The sequence below is a fragment of the Sciurus vulgaris genome (assembly GCF_902686455.1).
Source record: "Sciurus vulgaris genome assembly, chromosome: 10".
Classification (NCBI taxonomy): Eukaryota; Metazoa; Chordata; class Mammalia; order Rodentia; family Sciuridae; genus Sciurus; species Sciurus vulgaris.
The window spans coordinates 109,179,046-109,200,747 of NC_136470.1; the positions used below are offsets into that span (position 1 = coordinate 109,179,046).

At 36.4% G+C, this 21,702-nt stretch overlaps 1 pseudogene across 1 annotated transcript in view; it reads left to right on the forward strand.

Annotated features, from left to right (window-relative positions):
• Positions 1-17,082, forward strand: part of LOC306670420 (zinc finger protein 384-like) — a 97,108-nt pseudogene extending 80,026 nt beyond the window's left edge. Inside the window, exon 3 of the transcript in view lies at positions 15,352-17,082. The product of the transcript in view is annotated as a zinc finger protein 384-like (transcript). The remainder of the gene's footprint in view (positions 1-15,351) is intronic.
• Positions 17,083-21,702: the final 4,620 nt, after the last annotated feature.

Sequence of the window (21,702 nt, forward strand, 5' to 3'; positions counted from 1 at the left end):
GGCTATCAGATTTATTCCCAACATCACCATGTCTATGTCCTTTGTAAATATTTTGTAAAGGGAGATTCTCCAATACAATTGAGAACTAATTTTTAAAAATTTGGCCTATGGACAAATGAAAGTGTAAAGACTTCTATAGTTAGATAAAATAAAATAGATTAGAAAAATATTCTAATTTAGGCATGCAGGATTAATTGTGAATTCACCATAAACCGTCTGCTCAAAAATAGAGAATTAAAAAAATATATATATATACAGGAAATCTAAAAAAAAAAAAGAAAGAAATCACATGGTCGTAATTAGAAAAGGAGCATGAAGAACATCTTTATCAGATAAGAGTGCACTTTGGGGTCAGATTAGAATCAGTTCAGACACTGAAAGGATGAAAAATCCCTGAAATTCTTAGATAAAGTTTCTCAAGATGCAGAGCACTTGTATATATGACACCATTCCATCTTCCCTCCCTGTGCTATAGTGTTTAGACAGGAACTTGTTAAGAAGGCAGGCAGGGTGGTAGATTGCAAAGAGGAAATAAGGTAGCCAGGCTTTTAGGTCCCATGAGCAGCTTGAATTTAAAATTGACACTTTTTCCCCCCCATTTGGTCTCAAATCAGTTTGGGGAATTCACCTCTGAAAGCCTTCTAAGTCTTGCAAGCTCTGTAGGCTCTCTAAGATAGAGAGCTGACAGAAGAAGTAAGGGAAGCTCCTGTTTTGAGAAAAACCTCATACATAGAGCATTTAAACCATTTTCTTAATTTCCCTAGTTGGAAATCAGTCCACATATGGATGCAAATAGTTATTCTCAGCTGCGATTAACTATTTTAATTTAAGGGAGGACATTTGCCAGCTATTTGTGCTCTTAAAATTTCTTGCAACTTCCCTTTGTACTTTTGGGTGCTCATACTGATCAGAACCATGATTTCATATTATGCTCCTCAATTTGAAGTGGGAGGCAAACCTGTTAGTGTTCTGTGTGATATCTCCACTGGAGAAAATAAATAATTTGGATTCCTGAACTAGGAAAGATGAAGGGTAGTTTTACTCAAATTAAGTGAAACAGATTTTTTGGTCTTTTTTCTGCCACGTGAGGAAAGTACAAAAGAAAGCGCATCTTGTGGGAATCTAGAAAAGGTAGTCTAATTTTAAAGCTAGGGGAGTTCTGTCTTGAGAATCTCTCATGATGGTTCCCTGTTTAAGAGGCAGACAACATGGACAGAATTTTGGGTATAAGCATTTCTGAAGAGGGAGAGAATGCCTGGCACTCTCTGGATAAATGGGTCACCTCTTTCCTAAAGACCTCAGATAAGATTAAGATTTCATCTCAGTATCCAAGATTTATTGGGTGAGAGAACCCTCCACCATCAGGGCAAGTTAATCTGAAACAGATATTTGGTAATCCTGAGTGTTATCAGGGTGAGATTCAGGAGACAGGAGGCCTTCATGTAGCACCGGAGTTGCCCCAGCAGGCTGCCTTCAGTTACCTCAAGGCTTTTGCTGTACCGCATGCCACATTTTTCTCATAGTAAAGAAACTAAAAAAGTCAGGACTGACATTCCCAACACCTGGGTGAAGGGGATGGGCCTGCATTTCTCCTGCAGTGAACAGGTAGTTTGCTAAGGAATGTGACATATGCTGTCCATGGAAGCCAGGCAGGACTGCAGGTCTTGGAAAAGAAAGCACGTGAAGGTCAGCACAGTGAGTTCACTTACTAGCAAATACAGAAACAGATTGAGCCTGCTTATGTAGGTGTTAGGAAAATTTGTCTAAGTCACTTCCCTTTATAGCCTCCAGCTTTATTTACATTTGGTTGGGGGGGCTCATCTGCTATTTCAGAGACAATAAATGAAGAAAAGAGCTGGGGGTCAGGACCCGATCTAGGGGGCTTATGGAGTGAGAAGTCAGTGATAATTAAAATTGTAGAGCAGAACAAGGTTGGAATAATAAGGGCCTTGAGTGAAGGTAAAAGAAAGATTGGAGGCAAGGACCCTCAGACCATTTGCCATTTTGTTGGAGGAAATTGTCAAAGTCTTGGAGAATTTGGGGGAATCAAAGGTCTCAAATTCTGAATTTCTGCCATTAAATTACATCGCGTGATTTAGATTTCAGCCAGATATGAGTACTAAGCCTACTGAGGAATGTAATTTTAAGGTTGGTTTGGAATTGGAAGTTCGTAAAATTATTCATGAGACAACCCAAAGGAGATTACCACAAGATGGAAACTCCTGCGTTGGAGTTGTTTGATGGGGGTGGCAGTTGAGATCAAAGTGTCCTTTGAGGTCTCCTGTCTTACGAAAGAGCTTCGCCAGAGAATGAGAGTGCGTACTCTTCTATAATCTAAGTGGTGAGGGACCCCTGGGGTCCAGATGAGCCAAAAAGCTGAGGGTCTCTGGCAAGGCACCTCTGAATGAGACTGGAAGGGACCTCATCTCTCTGAAGAATGAGAAGGTTGGTGTTGTATGTAGAAACAAAATGCCAAAAAGTGGCTTCTGATCCAGAGGACTAAGTGTGTAAGGGAAGGGAGGAATTGGAGAAGAGAATATCAAAAGGAGGATTCCTCCAACACTAATGAAGGACCTGATACAGGTCCCTGCTCCACCCACATAGCAATGAGTCAGCAAAAACCTAGTTCAAGAATGGGGTTGACTTTGGGTTCCTGTTGCTATTTAATCAAAGTGGACTCAGAGTTTGAAGGGTCTCCTTCTATAAGATGGAAAGGAAGAGAGAGAGAGAAAAAAAACAGTCAGTTTGGGAATTCAGCAATGCAAGTTGAGACTGGGGGCTTCCCTGTACTCAAAGAGCAATGGAAGTGCTGTATGATCAATGGTCACTTTCAAGGTCTCATTGGCTGTTTAACATGCCTGTAACTAACCCTTGAGCTTAAGGTGGAGAGAGAGAGAGAGAGAGAGAGACAGAGAGAGAGAGAGAGAGAGAGAGAGAGAGAGAGAGAAATGGGAGGGAAATATGAAAAAACTGTAGAGGTTCTTTAGGATGGGGAGGAGTAAAGAGCCCCAAACCCTTGTCCTGGGTTTCAACACCAAATGAAGGCAAAATGAAAGAGAAAAAAAAAAAGAAATAAGAGACAAACTTGAATGGATCAGTGATGCTTTATTAAGTACCAGCGGGGTGCATTTTCAAGAGAGAAAATGGCAACTGGTTACGTTAGGGGTCTGAATTTTATAGGATTCAGTGAACCTGAATCATAGCAGAATGCGTTGGTTGGGCAGTCAGGGGAACAGTTCCAGATACAGGAAATGGTGAATGTCCAGAGCCCATTGTTTTCCTTCTCTTCCTGGGACCCATTTTTCTCCTTTTCTCCCTGGGGGTTATTTTTCCATATCCTTCACTTTATTTAATACTGAACATTTAACCCCTTAATTCACCCAAGCATAGTTTTATATACATGAAATCAAAACTGATGTCAAATGAAGTTCTGATATATACTTCTAATGTTTATTTCCTATAAAAAAGAAAAAAATGTATAGCTTTGGGTAGATCATAGTATTGGTTTTACATTATTCTCCTATTTTAGTTGTCTTCATTATACTGCACAATTTTATGTCATCCTTACTCCTATTCACCTGCCTTGATACTGATTTTTTTTTTCATTTGTCCAAAAAGGAGCCGTGTGTGTGTGTGTGTGTGTGTGTGTGTGTGTGTGTGTGTGTGTGTCTTTGGCATATGAAAATATACATTTATTTAATTTTTTAAAAATTTCCCCCATTTATTCATGTGGTTGGGGTCTCCAAATAACAATGATGGTGAACCAAGAAAATGTTAGACTTTTTTCTTTTCCCAGTTATCCTATCAGAATAAAGTAATAGAACAACAACAACAAAAATGCCTGGAACATGAATAAAGTCTTCAGCTCCCCTTTATTCATGAATCAAATCAAAATAGTTCCTCCTTTGTTTAATGATGTAACAGTGGTCTATTTCACGTTTTAAATCTCTCTTTCACTGCTCCAAGGTTTATTTTAAAAGGGACATATTTTTCTGACCTTTCCCTCTCTCTACCCTCTTAACAGCATTAGGAAAGCAGAGTTATCTTTTCATCCCCATCTTAGTCCTAGTTATCTGTTCTTGAGCATATACCCACTGCAGCAAGCGATGTCCCTGGAAAATTTAAAAAGTGACCATCTCCCAAATTAACAAGTGAAGTCCAACAAACTATTAGGGCACACCTGGAATTTAGCCTTTTCAGAACTTCTTTTAAAAAAGTCCTCTGTTCTCCTTGATGAGCAAAACCACAATCTCTGGGACAGGAGTCCCCTGTGCTTCTCCTTTGCTACAAAGAAATAAATATTCCTTTTTCTTTTTCTCAAAACTATACCCTCATTATTGGATTGACATCAGGGACGAGGACCTAGTTTTCAGTAACAATGACATATATGTCTATATTCAGGACTTGCTTTTGCTCATAGACATCTTTTCTCTTATGTATCTACTTTTCTTTCCAAATTATTACTCATTATTATTTTTATGTATAGATAATATCATCATATTATTGAAAGGGAGTGACCAAGTGCTAGAGAAGAGAATTATTTCTTTCAGTTATAAGAAAGAACAAGTAATACCTCTTTTCTTACCCATCACAATGTGGTAGCTGATGTTCCTATAATAAAGGACACATTATTAAGAAAAATGTGTAGCAAGTTTACTTAATGATCTTTTTTTTCCAGGGCCAAGGACTGAACTCAGGGCAAGCACTTTGCCACTGAGCTAAATCCCCAACCTCTACTAAATATTTTACATGATATAGGAGGTATACAAATAAAGACCAAAAGACCCAGAGAAAGCCAAGTATGTTGAAACAAGTGGATTGTTGCAGAGAAACATGATTGGACTTAAAAGGGTATGGCACTGAAGAAATGGATATGTCTGGAAATAACCTCCAGGAAAAATAAAATAAAATAAAATTATCATGGAGATAGAACTGAGCATTTTCCATTGTAAACAGAAGAATACATATATTTACAACTTCACAAAAGTCCCCAAATTTTCTGCAACAGAAGCAAAGTAGTTCATTTTTATGAAGAATTAGGGAACTTATATTACAGAAATAATTAATAAAATGTATTACTGAAGGTAGTTGAGTCAGTCTATATACTTATTTAATTATGTATGCATTTATAGACATATATATTTTAAAGAATACATCATGTAAATATCATGAAAAATTTGAGAAAATTATTCAAGTATTTCTAATATGATATAAATAAAGTCAAGTACAATATGCCCAATCATTTGACTTTTTAATTATTTTGTCATTTTCATAATATGTGACTTTAAGATATGAGAGCTAGTGAATGCAAATTTGATTTACTGAAATCAATGATATGTTCCTGGGTATTTGGCTTATGATATTAGAAAGTAAATCACGAACTTTGACTCTTAATATTGGGCTTTCTACCACAAAGTTTTGAACTAAATTTTCTGGTAAAGTTTTACACGTTATTATTTTGATTATATCATTTTTATAATTATCTCTAGAAGGGCACATGCAAAGCATAATTCATACTATGGAGAATGTGTCGATTTACTTGATGAATTTTTATTTAAAATTGTATTATAAAACAGAAATTTTAAGTATTAAATTTTCCAGGCGTAAATTTATAACTCTAAATTTTGGTATATAATTACACATCAAATAATATAGTTCTTCATTAGGTTATATTCACTACTTGATATGCCTAAAAGTTGACTTAAAAATATACTTTTAAAAAATGTCAGCATGTATACCTAAATGTTTTATATCAGAAAACTATAGTACATGGGACAGTAAAATGTACACAGAATTACATCTCCAGTTTGTCTCTACAATTAATATCACTCGATTTTATTTTTTTCTATAATTGTAACGTTACTTAAACATGATTAAGTTCACTTATTTTAAATATTTTATGAATTTTTAATTGACACATTGCAGTCTGTAGGTTACATAATATAAACTCATAGAGATAGAAACATGCCCCATTCAATGTTCCTCATCTGTCTATCAAAAAAAGTGAGAAGGATTGATATGCTCTCAAAGAGATGAAGTCAAAACATAAATAGAAATACGTTAAAATTGTTATGAACACATGCAAAAAATAATGCTTCATTGATTTTAAGTAAGGAATCAGAGTTGTAGAGTCTTAATTAATATCATGTAATATTTTAGTTTGATTTTGCAATAGTAAAGATTCTTTAGGTTAAGGAAAGCAGAGAAAATGCTTCTGTGAAGAGTAGAATTGTCAGCCCAAATGCACATCATTTCTGTTTTCTGGTAAAATTTATTTTTAGGTATAATGCCATAAGAATGGATGTTGGACACTCTAGGATAATGTTTTTTGTTTTGTTTTACTTTTTTTTTGTTGTTTTTTTGTTTTTTTGGTGTTGGAGATTGAACCCAGGGGCACTTAACCACTGAGCTACATCCCCAGCCCTTTTTTATATTTCATTTAGAGACGGGGTCTTGCTGAGTTTCTTATGACCTTACTAAGTTGCCGAGGCTGGCTTTGAACTCATGAACCTCCTGCCTTAGCCTCCTGAACCACTGATATTACAGGCTGGGATAATGTTTTAAGTTGGAAACCATAAATTTGTCACACCTGTAATTTTCATTGCAATGTAATTTTTTTTCTAGCATGACAAAGCTATCAAAAGCAGCAGCCTAGAATAGAATTTAAAGTTCATCAATGTTATTTTCAGGCAGGCATTTTGAGCAGGTAAAACTTTTTAATGACTTAGAATTCAGACCCAAAATGAATGAACTCCCAAAATGCTCAACTGTGAGACTGTCTCATGAAGATAGCCACAGTGCCTCTGCTCTTGATCACTGTGTCAATATTTGGAATCTCCTTGCTGAAGTCCACTGCTCTTGATCCATGGAGAATATAATTATGAAGGAAGACATAATTCTCTACTCTCTATGAAGCTGAAATGAATATAATTCTGATATGGTAACAAGAAAAATGCTGTTTTCGGCAAGGATTACTCAGTAATGTCACTAATATAGAAGTTCTTTTCCATGTTACAGGAGACAGTCATCTTCTGTTATTTCAGATAATTTGCTTTTACCTTCTTCTGCCAGCTCTGTTCAATAGTATATCAATATTTTTCAGTATATTTCTTAATGAACTACTCCCATTTATGGTCTGATAATTTTCTTCAAAGAAGCTTTGGTGAGGGACTTGAGTATTTGAGTTTTCATTAATTAGTAGTTGTTTATAATGTGTTAGCTAACTATGTAGAAATTTTCCGTTTTGTTTTTGTTGTTCGTTTTGGGGAGAGTTGGGACTCAAACCCACAATCTCACAAATACTAGGCAAGTGCTCTACAACTGAGCTACCTCCACAGCACACCATTAGTCATTTCTCAATCATCACAACTAGGGAGATTAGAAGAAGTAGCTGAAAATAATTGTATGCAATTTTAAAATCACTAAAATTCATTCAACAAAAATTTAAACAGCTCTTTTAAAATTCAGATGAGCAGTCTAAGACTACTGGAATATTCTATTCAGTCATGAATAATGTATGAATACACTAAATATAAATTTGATGAATCGTGAGAATCTCTTCTCTTCAAAAGTTTTAAATTATTTTTTGTTTTATATATTGTTTTCCACCTGAGCTCCAAAATGTTTTAGGAGTTCATTTTAAGTAGTGAAAAAATATTCTAACTAATAAATTCAACACACTATTTGTTTCATTTGTAGTCTTCCATAACCAAAAATTGATTTGAAAATAATTAATGAAAACTATAACAATTAAGTAGAATTTTCACATTTACTATTGATTATTTTTATGAACAGAGCACTAAAAAGGGTTTATGTGACATTATTATCTCTTTTATTTAAATAGGATATAATGACAGTTTATTAAACATAAATACTATTTTTCTTGTCTATTATCTCTAAAGGAAAAATGAGGAGCAAATAAACAATATGTCCCTAGGAAGCCCACCTTTGGGGACAGCAGTTCTCAATTTTGATTGTATAGAAAAACGACCTGAAGTGTTTGTGTTTCAATTACTCCCTACAAATACTTTTTGATGAAGTAATTCTGAATGGGGTCCCTGGAGTCTGTTTTTTAACATTGTCAAGTGACTAAGATGTTGGTGGAACAATGTTACATTATGCAGGATATGTAGAAGAATGGGGGACCTTTAGATATGTAGAAGGAAATGAGAGGGAGTGGGGTATGAAAAATGGTGGAATGAGACAGACATCATTACCCTGTGTACATGTACGATTACACGAATGGTATTAATCTACATCGTGTACAACCATAGAAACGAAATAATGTGACCCATTTGTGTACAATGAATAAAAATGCAGTCTGTAAAAAATTAAAAGATATATAAAAAATAAAAAAAGAATATGTAAGTGAATAGACAACACATGTATAAGCAATTATAAGGTGATAAATAGCATCTGTACAAAGAGGTTAAAGGACAGATCAAACAAGTTTAGGGAAGAAACAAGAAGACAGTCATGATCTTCAACCCCATTCAATTCTATGTAGAATTAGGCTGTAAATAGTAATACAGGTGCACACCTGAAATCCCATTATCTGGGACGCTAAATTAGGAGGGTGGCAAGTTAAAGGTCAGCCTGGGCAACTTAACAAGACCCTGTCTCAAAATTAAAAAAAATAAAAAGGGCTGGGGATGTAGCTCAGTGGTACAGTGTCCCTCAGTTCAGTCCCCACTATTAAAAGAAAAGAAAAAAAAAAAAAAAAAAAAAGGAAAGAGAAAAGAAACAAGGACTATTTCAAAGAAAAAGTGACTTTTCAACTGAATATTTAATAAAGTGAACATTTGACTTTTGAAAAGGAATGTCCATTCCATAAAGGGGAGAGAACTTTAAAAAAAATGGAGAAAAAAAGATATTGTTGACTTAGAGAATAGTAAGAAGACTATAGAAAAGAAAAAAGAGGATACAGAGTATTAGTAGCAAATATTGAAAAATTATGTTAGAAAAATAATGTCAGTGTATAATAACATTTAATTTCATACTATGATGTCTGTATATTATATAAATGGCAAAACAATGTGAAGGAATAAAATGATCTCATCTGGAGTTTTCAAAAATGCAATTTCATTAGTAAATCTCACAGAAATGTGAAAACCGAGAAATGGAAAAGATTTTTAGATTGAGATATTTTGTTTCATTTTGTACTTAGGAAAATTTAGGAAATATATCCTGCTACAAATTTTATATAACAAAAACAACATGGTTTAATGTTAAGCTAAAAATAGCATAGTTCTAGAAAAATATTTCAATTTAAAGGTACGGGATGTCAACTTTCACTTTTAACAAATAAAAAATACTTCAAATTCAATAATTTATTTTGTTAGTACATTAAGAAATTTTGAACAAAATTTAATTAATACAATCAACGAAATAGACAAAAATTAACAAGCTTATCAAAGTGCTATACGTACGTAAGTCTAGTTACCTGGAGGCTGAGGAAGGAAAATAACAAGATGGAAGCCAGCACAGAACAACTTAGCAAGATTTTGTCTCAAATAAAATGCAAAGGGATTGTGATGTAGTTCAGTGGTACAGGGCTTGCCTAGAGTGCATAAGGTCCTGGATTTAATTCCAGTACTGCAAAACCAAACAAATCAAATTTCTAAACATCTTCCAAGTAAACGTGTCCTACTACATGGCTGATGATTCTGTGCAAAAGGAAATAGCACAAGATAATCCAGAAACTTTTAGGCCCATTCTATAATTAAATATCAACTTAGTTCTAGAGAAGTTATGAAGAAAAGCATTTGGACATATGTACACATGCTTTAGAGTTTGGGAATCTTTTTTTTTTTTTTTTTTTTTCTGTGGTGCTGGAAATCAAACCCACGGCCTTCTGCTTTCAAGGCAAGCACTTTACCAACTGAGTATCTCCCCAGCCCAAGTTTGGGAATCTTAAAAACTGAGTAGTAAATTGTAATTCTTCATTAATTTACAATGAATACCCCTAGGGATGAGGAAAGGTCAGTAACAGAGTGGGCTTTTCTGTTTCCAAGTGCCAAATACTTAACTGTGAGTTGAGGCAGTTAGTGATGCCATATATTCTGGGCAATGCATGCATCCACATATGTATATATCCTAAACATCCTAAACCAACTAACCCCATTCAATTCTCTGTAGAATTAGGCCGTAAGTAGTAAGAGTTCACCTTGTGCCAAGAATGAGATGTGGAAATAGTGTCATCTTTAATTAAGTCATTTATTGCATTTTGAATTAAACATGCTCAGGTCAACTTTTCCTTCTGTTTTGAAAACATATTGTGTCTTCAAGTGGTTCTGTAAAGGAGATGAAAGAGCAGCTCACTTTCTGCCTCAGCATAAGTACTGTGTTTAAGAGTGATTACATCCCAGCCACAGAAGTGAGGTCTCTGGGGGCTCTGTAAAACAGATCATGGGTAGTACGAAGTGGATCAGGGTGTGGGGAGAACAAGCCAGCACAGACTCTAGAGAAGTCTGGACTAGTCTAGAGATGGGCTTAGAGATGGACATGAGTTTGGATTATAAATTTCCCAATTCACCTTAAATATCAGCAGAAAGGAAACAAATTCAAACAAATTTGTGTAGAGGGGTGTGAAAGTATGGCTTCACATATTGTTCAGATAATATAGTAGATTTTTTCCATCATATACCATTGAATGGATAATGCTTACTGACCAGGCAAAGCGTCCTGTGTTTGATCCTGCTTATGTGTACTCTTTTCAACACTCCTGTTAGCCTTTGGAATAAAGGTTAAGAAGAGAAGTGGGAATCAATGGAATTTAAATACACACTAAAATAGTAATAATTAAGCTATGTCAAGTAATTCTATTGTCCTAAACATAAGATCACTTCAATGGGGACCACATGTTTATGGAAACCCACAAGACATCTCTTGTTAGTCCTTACTCTTCATCAACTTTAGATGGCCTGAGATTCAGAGACTTAGTTGAAAGTAGATTGTCTGCTTTCTGGAGGTTATTTAATCAATTGGAGTATTAGTATTCTCATCAGCAAATCTGGATAATGATGTATAACTTTAAGGATGGTCATGACAAATAAATTAGTTGTGCAAATCTGATCAGTGAAACATGCATAAAAATTATTTTCATGTGTTATATCACAATGATTTACTCACTAAATATAGTTCTAATATCATGGCCCACAAAGCTAAACATGAATTAGGTTAAAAAATTTTTAAATCATAGAATTTTTAACTTAGAATATAAAAAAGAAATAATTTCTAGTCTTGATTCACTGATTTTTTTATACTCAGTTCCTATAAATATATTTAAAAGTTTACACTCAGAAAAACTTAAATAGTCATTTATGGAGATATAATCATGGTACAAATAAGTACATGTGTTCTCCTTTCACAAGAACTGGCAAAGCACTTTTGTAAAAAATAGGCAGTTCACTGAACAAAGTTCTTTGTACCATGATTATATCCCCATAAATAAATTTCTTCTAGATTCATATAAATATATACATCCTGTGAGTATTTTATTTTTAGGTATGTATAGCAAACCTTTAAAAATATTTTCTTTAGCAGACTTGGTGGTAAATGCCCGTAATCCCAGAGGTTAGATAGAGAGTTCAAAGCCAGCCTCAGCAACTTAGCAAGACCATAAGCAACTTTGTAAGACCCTGTTTCTAAATAAAATACAAAATAGGGCTGGGGATGTGGCTTAGTGATTGAGTGCCCCTGAGTTCAATTCCTGGTAACCACCCCCAACTTTTTTTTTAATAAATATAAATTTTTTCTCTTATGTCCCAATACTTTGTATATTGCAACACTTTCTTCTAGAAAAAAAAAATCTACTACTTTTTAAGTCAATAGTGGCTGACTTTTTAATGTAGTAGCTTAACTTGCATATTTTCTGATTCTGTATTATTTATTCAGAGTTGCTATGCATGTGCAAGTTTTGATTTTTGTTGCCTGTTTTTGATATATTTCCATAGGTTGAAATAGGAAAACAAAATGATGACTGGGATATTTTTGTAATTATATTGTGGTTTTTGTAGTTATATTGTGTTTCTTGATGCATAGGCACTTGGTATTAAAGGTAGAACGAGCTAGTGACCTATGCTGATGTTAGGCAATGTCATCACAATTCTGCTGGTAGGTCCAGTGCTCATCCACACTGTTGAAGAAAACCCTGCGCTGTAGGAGCAAAAGCTGCCTACTGCACACTTAAGGTTTTATATAGGAAACTTAGAAGAGTCTATTACTGATATAGTCATAATTAGGTGAATAGCTACCTGCACAGCTGAAGCATGTATGAGGTGATTTTGTAATAGTGTTGGCATTTCAGTTTTTATCAAGTATTATGGTATACAAAGGAATATAAAGCAGTATTTCATCTTAAAGAAGTTGATGACTAACTTCCCCAGAAAAATTGGCTATTAGAAGAAAGAATTGGGTTATACAGTTAGGACAAGTATTCTCTCAAAATGTGATAAAATCATACTCAACAGTATAGAACTTACTGGTTACTATAGACTGCTAGTTATCATAAATGGTTTTCATAGAAAAGGCCATTATGTTTAAAACACTTTCTCCTAAACAATGGCAATGACCACCTCAGGAGTTCATGTAATGTACAGATAAGGTCCACTGTGAATGTTACTGTATACTTTGATTATGAGATAATAAGTTAAATTATTTCCAATATTCCATGGTACTTTTTTTTCTCTGTTACGATGCTACATATTTTATCACAAATCTCAATATTTTATAATGTGGGGGATAGGGGAAATGAAACTGATAAATGCACAACATCTTTCTTTACTTTTCTGAGAATGACAGAAAAGTTCATTCTAGTATCAGAACTAAATATATCAAGCTCAAGAAAATGAGTGACCAAGCAACCCACAAAGCTGACTTGACTGAAGAATATCAGGGGAAAATCACAGAGAGTGACAGAAGCCTTGCAGTGTTCCTCTGACTCTAACAGTGTACAACAGTCTGGAGGGACCAGGCCTTAGAATCCTGGGAAGTGTCTTGATTCTTTAATTATGGGACTTTCAAACCCCATGATGGGGAAAAATTTGACCTCTCTACTAATGTAATCAAAAGCAGCAAACTGTTATGTCTTGGACTTCCAATTATCCTTTTCTCCTAACTCAGCATATTTGGAGCACTTCAGCCCCTCCCCAGGAATGGCAGAAGACTTGGGTGAGTTTGGGTAGAAGCCTTGTTGCAGCATGCAGACTGGTGGAATAGTGGTCAGATGCCCTACTATAGCATTCTCCCTGGGTTGCTCACCTAAAGCAACTGCCATTAGCATATTTCCCAAAACTCTATAGGACACCAGTTCTCTCTAGAAAAGTAAAACTTTACTTCTTTTCAAGTCCCAAAATGTGATCTCTATCTAATACTAGCAAATTATTTTACTTAAATCAGTAAGAATTGTGAGTCTAAGTAGTGCCCATGCTGTTAGACACAGTAAAAGACAAAAGAGTCTATAACGGAAGGGAATTAAAAAAAATAAATCCTTGAAGATTTTGGCTAAATTATGGGTAAAGGGAGCCCAAATCTGCCCAATGGAACAATCCCAAGATGAAGATAGATTGAAGCTTAGTGATTGCTTCATAAATGGTACCATCACACTGCTAGTGTTGAACAGTGATTTGCAGGAATGTATCAAGTGGTGTAATAGCCATGTGGTTGGAGAAGTGGGGAGAATGCAATAGGGAAAAAAAAATGTTTTAGCAGTTACTGCTTGGAAAGCTCACAAATGTGGAGATTTTGTCAGAATCCACGTATAAATTGATGTGTGTATTTACACACACACACACACACACACAAATTTGTGATAAATTACTTTGCTATCAGACCACTTTTAAGCCTAAGTTGTATGAAACTCAGTCATAATATATCTCTTTTTTCTTATGTAAACTTCCCCTCTATAATTGGTTGTTTGTGATATACCCAGTTTATTCTTCATTTCACTGATCAAAACCCAACACATCCCATACTGTGACAAACAGATAAAAAATAAATAAATAAACAAATGGCTAACATTGAACTAGTACCAATTTACCCAATTTTAGAATACATAGGGTAGGAAATTCTTTCTAAATCATTTTACAAGAGAAAACTGCTGAATAATATATTCTTCAAATAAAAAGTTTTAAAAATCAGATTTATTATATAAAAGGAAAAATGTGTCATGACAAATTATATTTAACTCAACAATGTAAAGTTGATTTAAACTTCTAAAATTAGCTGATGTAATTCACCCTACTAACAGGCTAAAAGCAAAAAATTAAACATGTGACAATAGAAGCAAAAAAAATTTTGACAATATCTTACACCCAGTTATGATTAAAATCCCTCTGCAACTAGAAATGTAAGAGAATGCCTAAACCTGACAAAGGATATGTACAAAAAAATCCATAGTTAGTGTTATACCCTGTGGTGAAAGTGACTATTATTACTCTAAAACAGGAAGCATGCCAAGGATTTGTTCTCTCACACATTCTTTTAAGCATTATGTCACAGCTCATAGTCAGTGCCACACAGCAAACGGAAAATAAAATGTAAACCTCTAAGGGATTAAAAAGTATAAGGAATCTATCCACAAAATAACTAATAAAACTACTAAGTAGATCAAGAATATTGCGGTTAAAAGTACAGTATATATTACCAACTGTGGTTACCAACAGAATAAGTAACAAAACTTTGAAAAAAACATTATAGAATATGTTATTCTAATGAATAATTTTAACAAGAGATACACTCTCCGCAGTGACTTCTCTCTGAGCCTGTGGGGAGGAGGGAGGGAGGAGGAAATGTAGGAACTGGGGTCCCTGGAGCAGGAGCTTCATGCAGCGCTCTCACCTCAAGTCCTGCGTGGGTGAGGGAAAGGGTTCCTGTTGGAGGGATGGGCCAGCTGTAAATCAATCGCTAAGAAATTTATTTAATAGAAAAAACCACAGGAGACAATTATCTTTTGAATCAGGGGGCATGATGGATTGAGCCATGCTAAGGACATGGCCCTAACAAAAAAAAATGGAGCCCATTCTTTGTTTATTTACAGCACTACAGATCAAAGGGGGACCTAAAAGGAGCTTCTTCCCTGAGAAACAGGATGGATGGAGTTAAGCAAGTCATTTGATTGTAGCGGTCCATTTGGCACACCTAAGACATGCAAACTCTGGGGGTGAGCCACTCTGCAGGGAAACCACATAGTGTAAGCAATCTGGAATAATAGTTCATATTTGCCAATTTCTGAGAGCCAGATTCTCATGTCTGATGGCCCAACCAAGCCTGGTTTTATTTGCAGGCCACAGATGGAAGCACCACTTCCACAAAGTTCAGGAGCCCTGGAAAGGAGCCATAATAGTAGAACAGGAGAAAAAGAGGGAGAGAGGGTAAAGTGGAAGAATCTCACTTCAATTCTAACACAGCTTCTGGCCTTCTATGCCCACAGTCTCAGAATAGATTGAGAACACAATGTTCACCAACAAGATGAATGATCAGCTGTTGCTGGAGATGGGCTGTGGGCTAGTTCCAACTCATTGCACCCCCTTGCTGACAGTGCCTGCCTCAGTGTCCCTGCTCTCAAGTATCAACATGGACACAGAGTCCAAGTCAAACCAGCTGACCCCACACAGCCAGGTATCTGTTACCCAGAATATTACCATGGTCCCTGTGCTATCTACAGCTGATGTGTGCTGGAGTCTCCTATTTTCAGAGTGGAGAAGAGAAGGGAATCAATCAAGAGGTCCTGGTTTGGTCATCACATCTCCTCAGGCTCTCTTGTGACCACAGCCTCATCAGCTCAGACCTTCCCCATTTCAGTTCCTATGATTGTCTCAGCTCTCCCCAGTAGCTCACAAGCCCTGGAGGCGGTCCCTGACCTCTCCAAGAAGATAGTACAGTCCTAACTGAGGAAGGAGGTGGAGGTGGTGGTGGAGGTGGCAATGGGGCTCCTAAGCTATCCCTCTCCCCCAGGGCTGCCTGAGATGAATAACTTGTATGTCCTCTCCCCTGAGGATGATGATGACCATCAGAGGGATTGCAAGACATACAGGTGCCAGATATGCTCACTGACATTCTACTCAAAGTTGAAGACGCAGATCCACTCCAAGTTACACACTGAAACAAAGCCCCACAAGTTCCCACACTATTCCAAGACCTTCGCCAACAGCTCCTACCTGGCCCAGCACCTCCATATATACTCAGGGGCTAAGCCCTGTAGTTGTAACTTATGTAAGAACTCCTTCTGCCAGCTCTTCCACCTTCAGCAGCACATTCAGATCCACTCCAAGATACACACGGAGCCCATCAAACCCCACAAATACTAGTACTGCTCCACTTCTACAATACTTCCTCCCTGGCCCAGCACCTCTGTGTCCACTTGGGGTTCAAGCCCTACATCTATTCCTAGTGCCAGAAGTTCTCCCATCAGCTCTCCCCCCTCCAGCAGCACACACAAATCCACATCAGTGTTAGACCATACAAATGTGCACACCCAGGCTGTGAGAAAACCATTGCACAACTCTCCAATCTGCAGGTCCACAGACAGCAGCACAACAAAGATAAATCTTTCAAGTGCCACAACTGTCATCAGATGTACACAGACACAGCCTCACTAGAGGTGCACCTATCGACACATATGGTGAAGCATGCCAAGGTGTACACCTGCACTATCTGTAGTCTGGCATAAACATCAGAAACATACTTTATGAAACGTGCATGAACACAACCCTCCTGATCTCCAGCAACAGGTACAGGCAGCAGCAGCAGTGGCAGTGGCAGTGACCCAGGATCACGTGTAAGCTCAAGCTCAAGTTCAAGCCCAGGCCCAAGCCCAAACCCAAGACTCCCAGGCATCACAGCAGCAGCAACCACAGAAACAGCAGCCATAGCCACCACACTTCCAGTTCCCTGGGGCAGTCCCCTGGGATGGGGGCTGGTAGGGCAGCACCCCAGAGTGAGGTTGGTGGGACAGCAACCACAACTCTCCATTCCAGTGTTCCTTTGACCTGATCCCCCTATGAGGTGGCAGAGCATCAAAAGGACATCTGCCTCACTGTCTCCACCAGCACCATCCAGTTGGAGCACCTTGCTAGTTTTTAGAGATCTGTGCTGCCACCCACTGGGAATATCCGCATTTATCATCTCTTTATTGTGAAAACTTTCAATATCCTTTCTTTAAATTTTTGAAATGTACACTGAATTATTGTCATCTATAGCCATCCAATATTATGATTTGGATCTATAATGTTCCCCTCAAAATCCCATGTTTTGAAAGCATAATTCCCAGTAAAGCAAGGTTCACAGATTTAGGTAATGGTTAGGGCTTTGACCTCATCAGTACCTTAATCCATCAACAGCTGAATGGTCTACTGGGTTATAATATGGCTGGAGGAAGTAGGCCCAAGCATGGCCTTTGATTGTATTTGTCACTAGTCCATCCCTCCTCTCCCCACTACCTCACTTTCTCAGCTTCCTGGCTGCCATGAGCTGAGCAACTTTCTGGAACCATGCCCTTTAATCATGATGTTTTGCCTCACATCAATCCCAGAGCAAAAGAGTTGGGTGACCATGGAATAAAATCTATGAAACTATGAGTCAAAATAAAGTTTTCAGGCACTTTGGTCATAGTTATGAAACACAGGCTAACACAAATTGGAACTACGTAGGGTCATTGCTATGATTATATCTGACCACGTGGTTTAGAAGCATTTGAAACTGTTTTGAGGGATGACTTTGCAAAATTTTGGAAATAAAGGTTGGAGAAGTCTTAGAATGTTGTAAGCAGAGCTTAGTGGGCAATTCTGCTTGAAGACCAAAAGAATAGAATGCTCATAGGAATGCATACCATAAATACTGAACTCATGAAGTTTCAGAAGGGAATGAGGACTCTATCAAATTTGCTTGAGGTCATTCATACAAAGAGGTTGTCTACATTCTCCCCAAGTTTGAGATTTTCTATGAGGTTAAATTGAAAGATGATGGATTAATCAATCTGCATCAGAGCATTCAGGCAATGGCACATGTTTTTCCCGTGGCTTTTATCCAGGTTTACTTTGAGAATCAAGAGGAAAAAGCAAAGCACAAGGTTGTAGAAAACGTTAATATTAGCCAAAGAAGAATCACATGTCAAATTGGAACCATCAAAGGCATGGCTGTTGAGATTATCACCACTAAAAGAATGTAAGTATTTTGTCCAGAGACAGTAGGAAAGGTGCCTTGAGAGCAGCTCAGGAATCTGCAAGACCACAACCATGGCAAACTCTAGTGTGCAAAACTGAAAACTCTTTTAAAAAAGGGACCCTGTTCATACAATTACACCTAAGAAATTATTTCATGCTGATTAGTCACCCAGGAATTTAGAGGTCACTGCAGGGGCCAAAGGGGTGCTGTCTACTGCCTCAACTAAGGCAGAACATGGTGTATTTTGTAGGAATGTAAGGTTCTGTCTTCAAGGGGTCATTTAGACTTCCCTTGGAATTTTAAAGGAGGCCTGGGATCAGGAAATGTATAGTGGTTATTGTAAGCCCTGAAGGAAGCCCTGTGGTGAATGAAACTGTGAGATGAAATAGAAGTTGGAATAGAGACTCCAATAATTAAGAGATGTCAGTAGTGTGCAAGAAGAGCTTCAGGGTAGACACAGAGCCAGCCTAAGAGAGAGGCCACATGGGCTGCAACCAGCAACTCCAAAGGGGTGGGGCTGCCCAAGTCATTTGGAGCTCATATATCTCCACCATGTGCCCCAGATGCCAGATGTGGAGCTACAGGATTGTTTGCTCATGTGGGCTTTTGTTTTGTTTTCATCTTATTCCTTCTTTCCTCACCCCATTCCTCTCTTTTAGAATGGGTATGTTTATTCAGTGCCACTTTCAGTTGAGTGCATATAAGTTGCTTTTGATTTTTAAATGGGTTCAGAGCTAAGAGTTTGCCTTTAGGCTCAGGAGAGCCTTCAAACTTAGACTTTTTAATACTGCTAGAACTGTTAAAATAATGGGGACTGTTGGAGATGAACTGAATAAAATTTGTACTGTGGGATGACATGAGCTTTTGCAAGCCAGGGACAGAATGTAGTAGTTTGTATATGAGATGTCCTCTCAGTAGCTCATGTTAGGAAATAAAGAAATGTTTGGAGGTGAAATGTATGAGGACTATAAACTCATGATCAGATTAATCCAGTAATTTGAATAAACTACTGGGTGATAACCATAGGCAGATCAGGCATTGTTAGATTAAGTAGGTCACGGAGGGCATCCCCTGAGGGATTATATTTTGTCTCTGGCTCCTTGTTCTCTTTCTACTCTCTGATTGCCATGAACTGAGCAGCTTTCCTGCACAACACCCTTCTACTATCACTTTGGGCCCAGAGTAAAAGAGCCTGTTGAATGTAGACTGAATCTCTGAAACCATGAGCAAAAATAGGGTTTACAATGTATAAATTGTTCTTGTCATATACTTTGGTTACTGTAATGAAAAGGTGTTTTCTCTTAAATGTTTATTGTTTGGGGATCAGCTTAGTGATAGAGCACTTGCTTATCATTGGCAAGGTCTGGGCTTGGTCCCAGCACCATAAAACAAAAGAGTGTATGACTATGAAATTTGGTATGACAGAGCATATTCATTAACATGGCTTTGGTATGACAAGTCACTGACAAGTTGCTATTGCCAATATCAAACTCCATTCACTTCCTGGTATGAGATTCAGTCCAAATTTTCCATCTACTTAAGGATATTACTTTAGGATAGCAAAAAAGAGAAAAGAGAATGAGGTATATGGATCTTGATCTATGTAACATAGTTTAAAATTCCTGATGTCTTCCCTATTTCCTTATTCCTTAGTTCCTAACTGAAAGCCAAAATGAATCTACCAGGACTTGATGATATTAACACTTACTGCTAGCATCAATAAAATATTTCAAGCATCCTACAATGAAGAATATATTATTTAATGTGTTCAACCACTGTAATCTCAATCCCTGATTGAGCTTTTCTAGAAATAGTTTGTGCTAGAATCTCATGGATTAATAGTTAAGGAATGGCTACTAATACCATGTCTGGTGGTACAGGATGGGGTTCCTAGAACATTAAGAATATTTCACTCACTGAATGATTTTCACCCACAAAATGAAATAGGAAAGCTTTCTAGAGAAGATAAATCCTTAATTTATAGGCTCTTTACAAATATCTATCAGTTAAATATGAAATAGATGTATAAGAGGAATTGGGGAAGAAATGGATAGACGGACTTCTTAACTAAATAATTTTCAAATATATAATGTTTCTTCTAAAGGGAATAGAAAATTTTATGATAATATTTCATCATTTCTATAAATACATTTGTTACCTATCTATATAAAACTACAGAAATATAGTGGCAAATTCCTAAATCTATGTATTCAAAATGTCTACTTATTTCTTTGTTATCACCAAAGCACTTTGGTAATTTTTATATCAATTATTATTCTACACTTTTATTATGCTGAAGATTCCTTGTGGTAGAGATAGTAGCATGATTACATATAACACATAACATAATTTGACACATTAGTAATAAAACTCAGGATAATCCAGCTATTTTAATATCCTAAAATTAAAAACTTAACTCCATCTGCAACTATAATTCATTTTTATCAAGTAGGATACATCACACAGGTTACAAGAACGAAGATATGAATATCTCCCTGAAGGAATGTTAAACTATATCTGAAAGAAACTTAGTTCTTCTGTCAGCTGAGGTTCTCCAAACCTAATTTAACACAATTCCCGAGAGTGAAATGATTATCGTATGTACTCTTAGATGTGTTTTCCTACTTTTTTCCTCTCTAATCTTCAGAGATAAGCACAGTAAGAAGCAAACAAGATGCTCATCATTACCTGGATGAGATGATGAATGAGTAAATGAAAGTTTGTTTTAGTCTGCTTTTTCATTGCTATGATAAAAAGATCTGATAAGAAAAATTAGAGGAGAAAAATTGTTTGGAGTCTCAGGGTTTCAGGGGTCTCAGTCCAAAGATGACGAACTCTGTTCCTTGGGACCTGAGGTGAGACTATTATGGCAGAGGAAAGCAGATGGGGACATGGCACCAGAAAGCAGAGGGAGAAAGAGTCGATTCACCTCTAAGTTTTCTTGCATCGTCTCATGCATGAGTTCTTGGGGGATACCTCATATCTAAATCATAATAGACTGTGTTTGTATAAATTTAATCCCAAGTTAAATGTCTGCTTATATATATACTCTCCTAAAGGAAAACAAAATATGTTTGCTAAGTTATGGCTGCAATTTTGCAACAAATGTTTTTGTTTGATTTTTTTTTTCTGATATATTTTTTCAGGAGAAATGTAAATATTAAATACTAAATACAGGTAGTTTGTACTTTAAAAATCTCTAGGAGAGTAGCCTTAAGAATTACTACAAAGCTTATAGTTTAATAACTGAATTACAGAATTTAAATCATAAATGAATTTTGATGTTATTTGTTTCAATAAGTCAAGGAGGAGATTAAGGAATTTAGATCCTGGAAACCTAGGTAAATTTCCTCTATAAAACTTTTTGGTAAAGAGAAAAATAAAACTAGAATTCTTACCATCTTTTTATTGTTTTTCTAACATTTTGCTTAAAACTAAAAAAAATTAAATTAAAATGGAAATAAATGTCTTATAATCTAAATTAAGGTAGTATTTTTTGTGGTTACTGATAGTATTTTCATGAGTTTAGGTCAATATTTA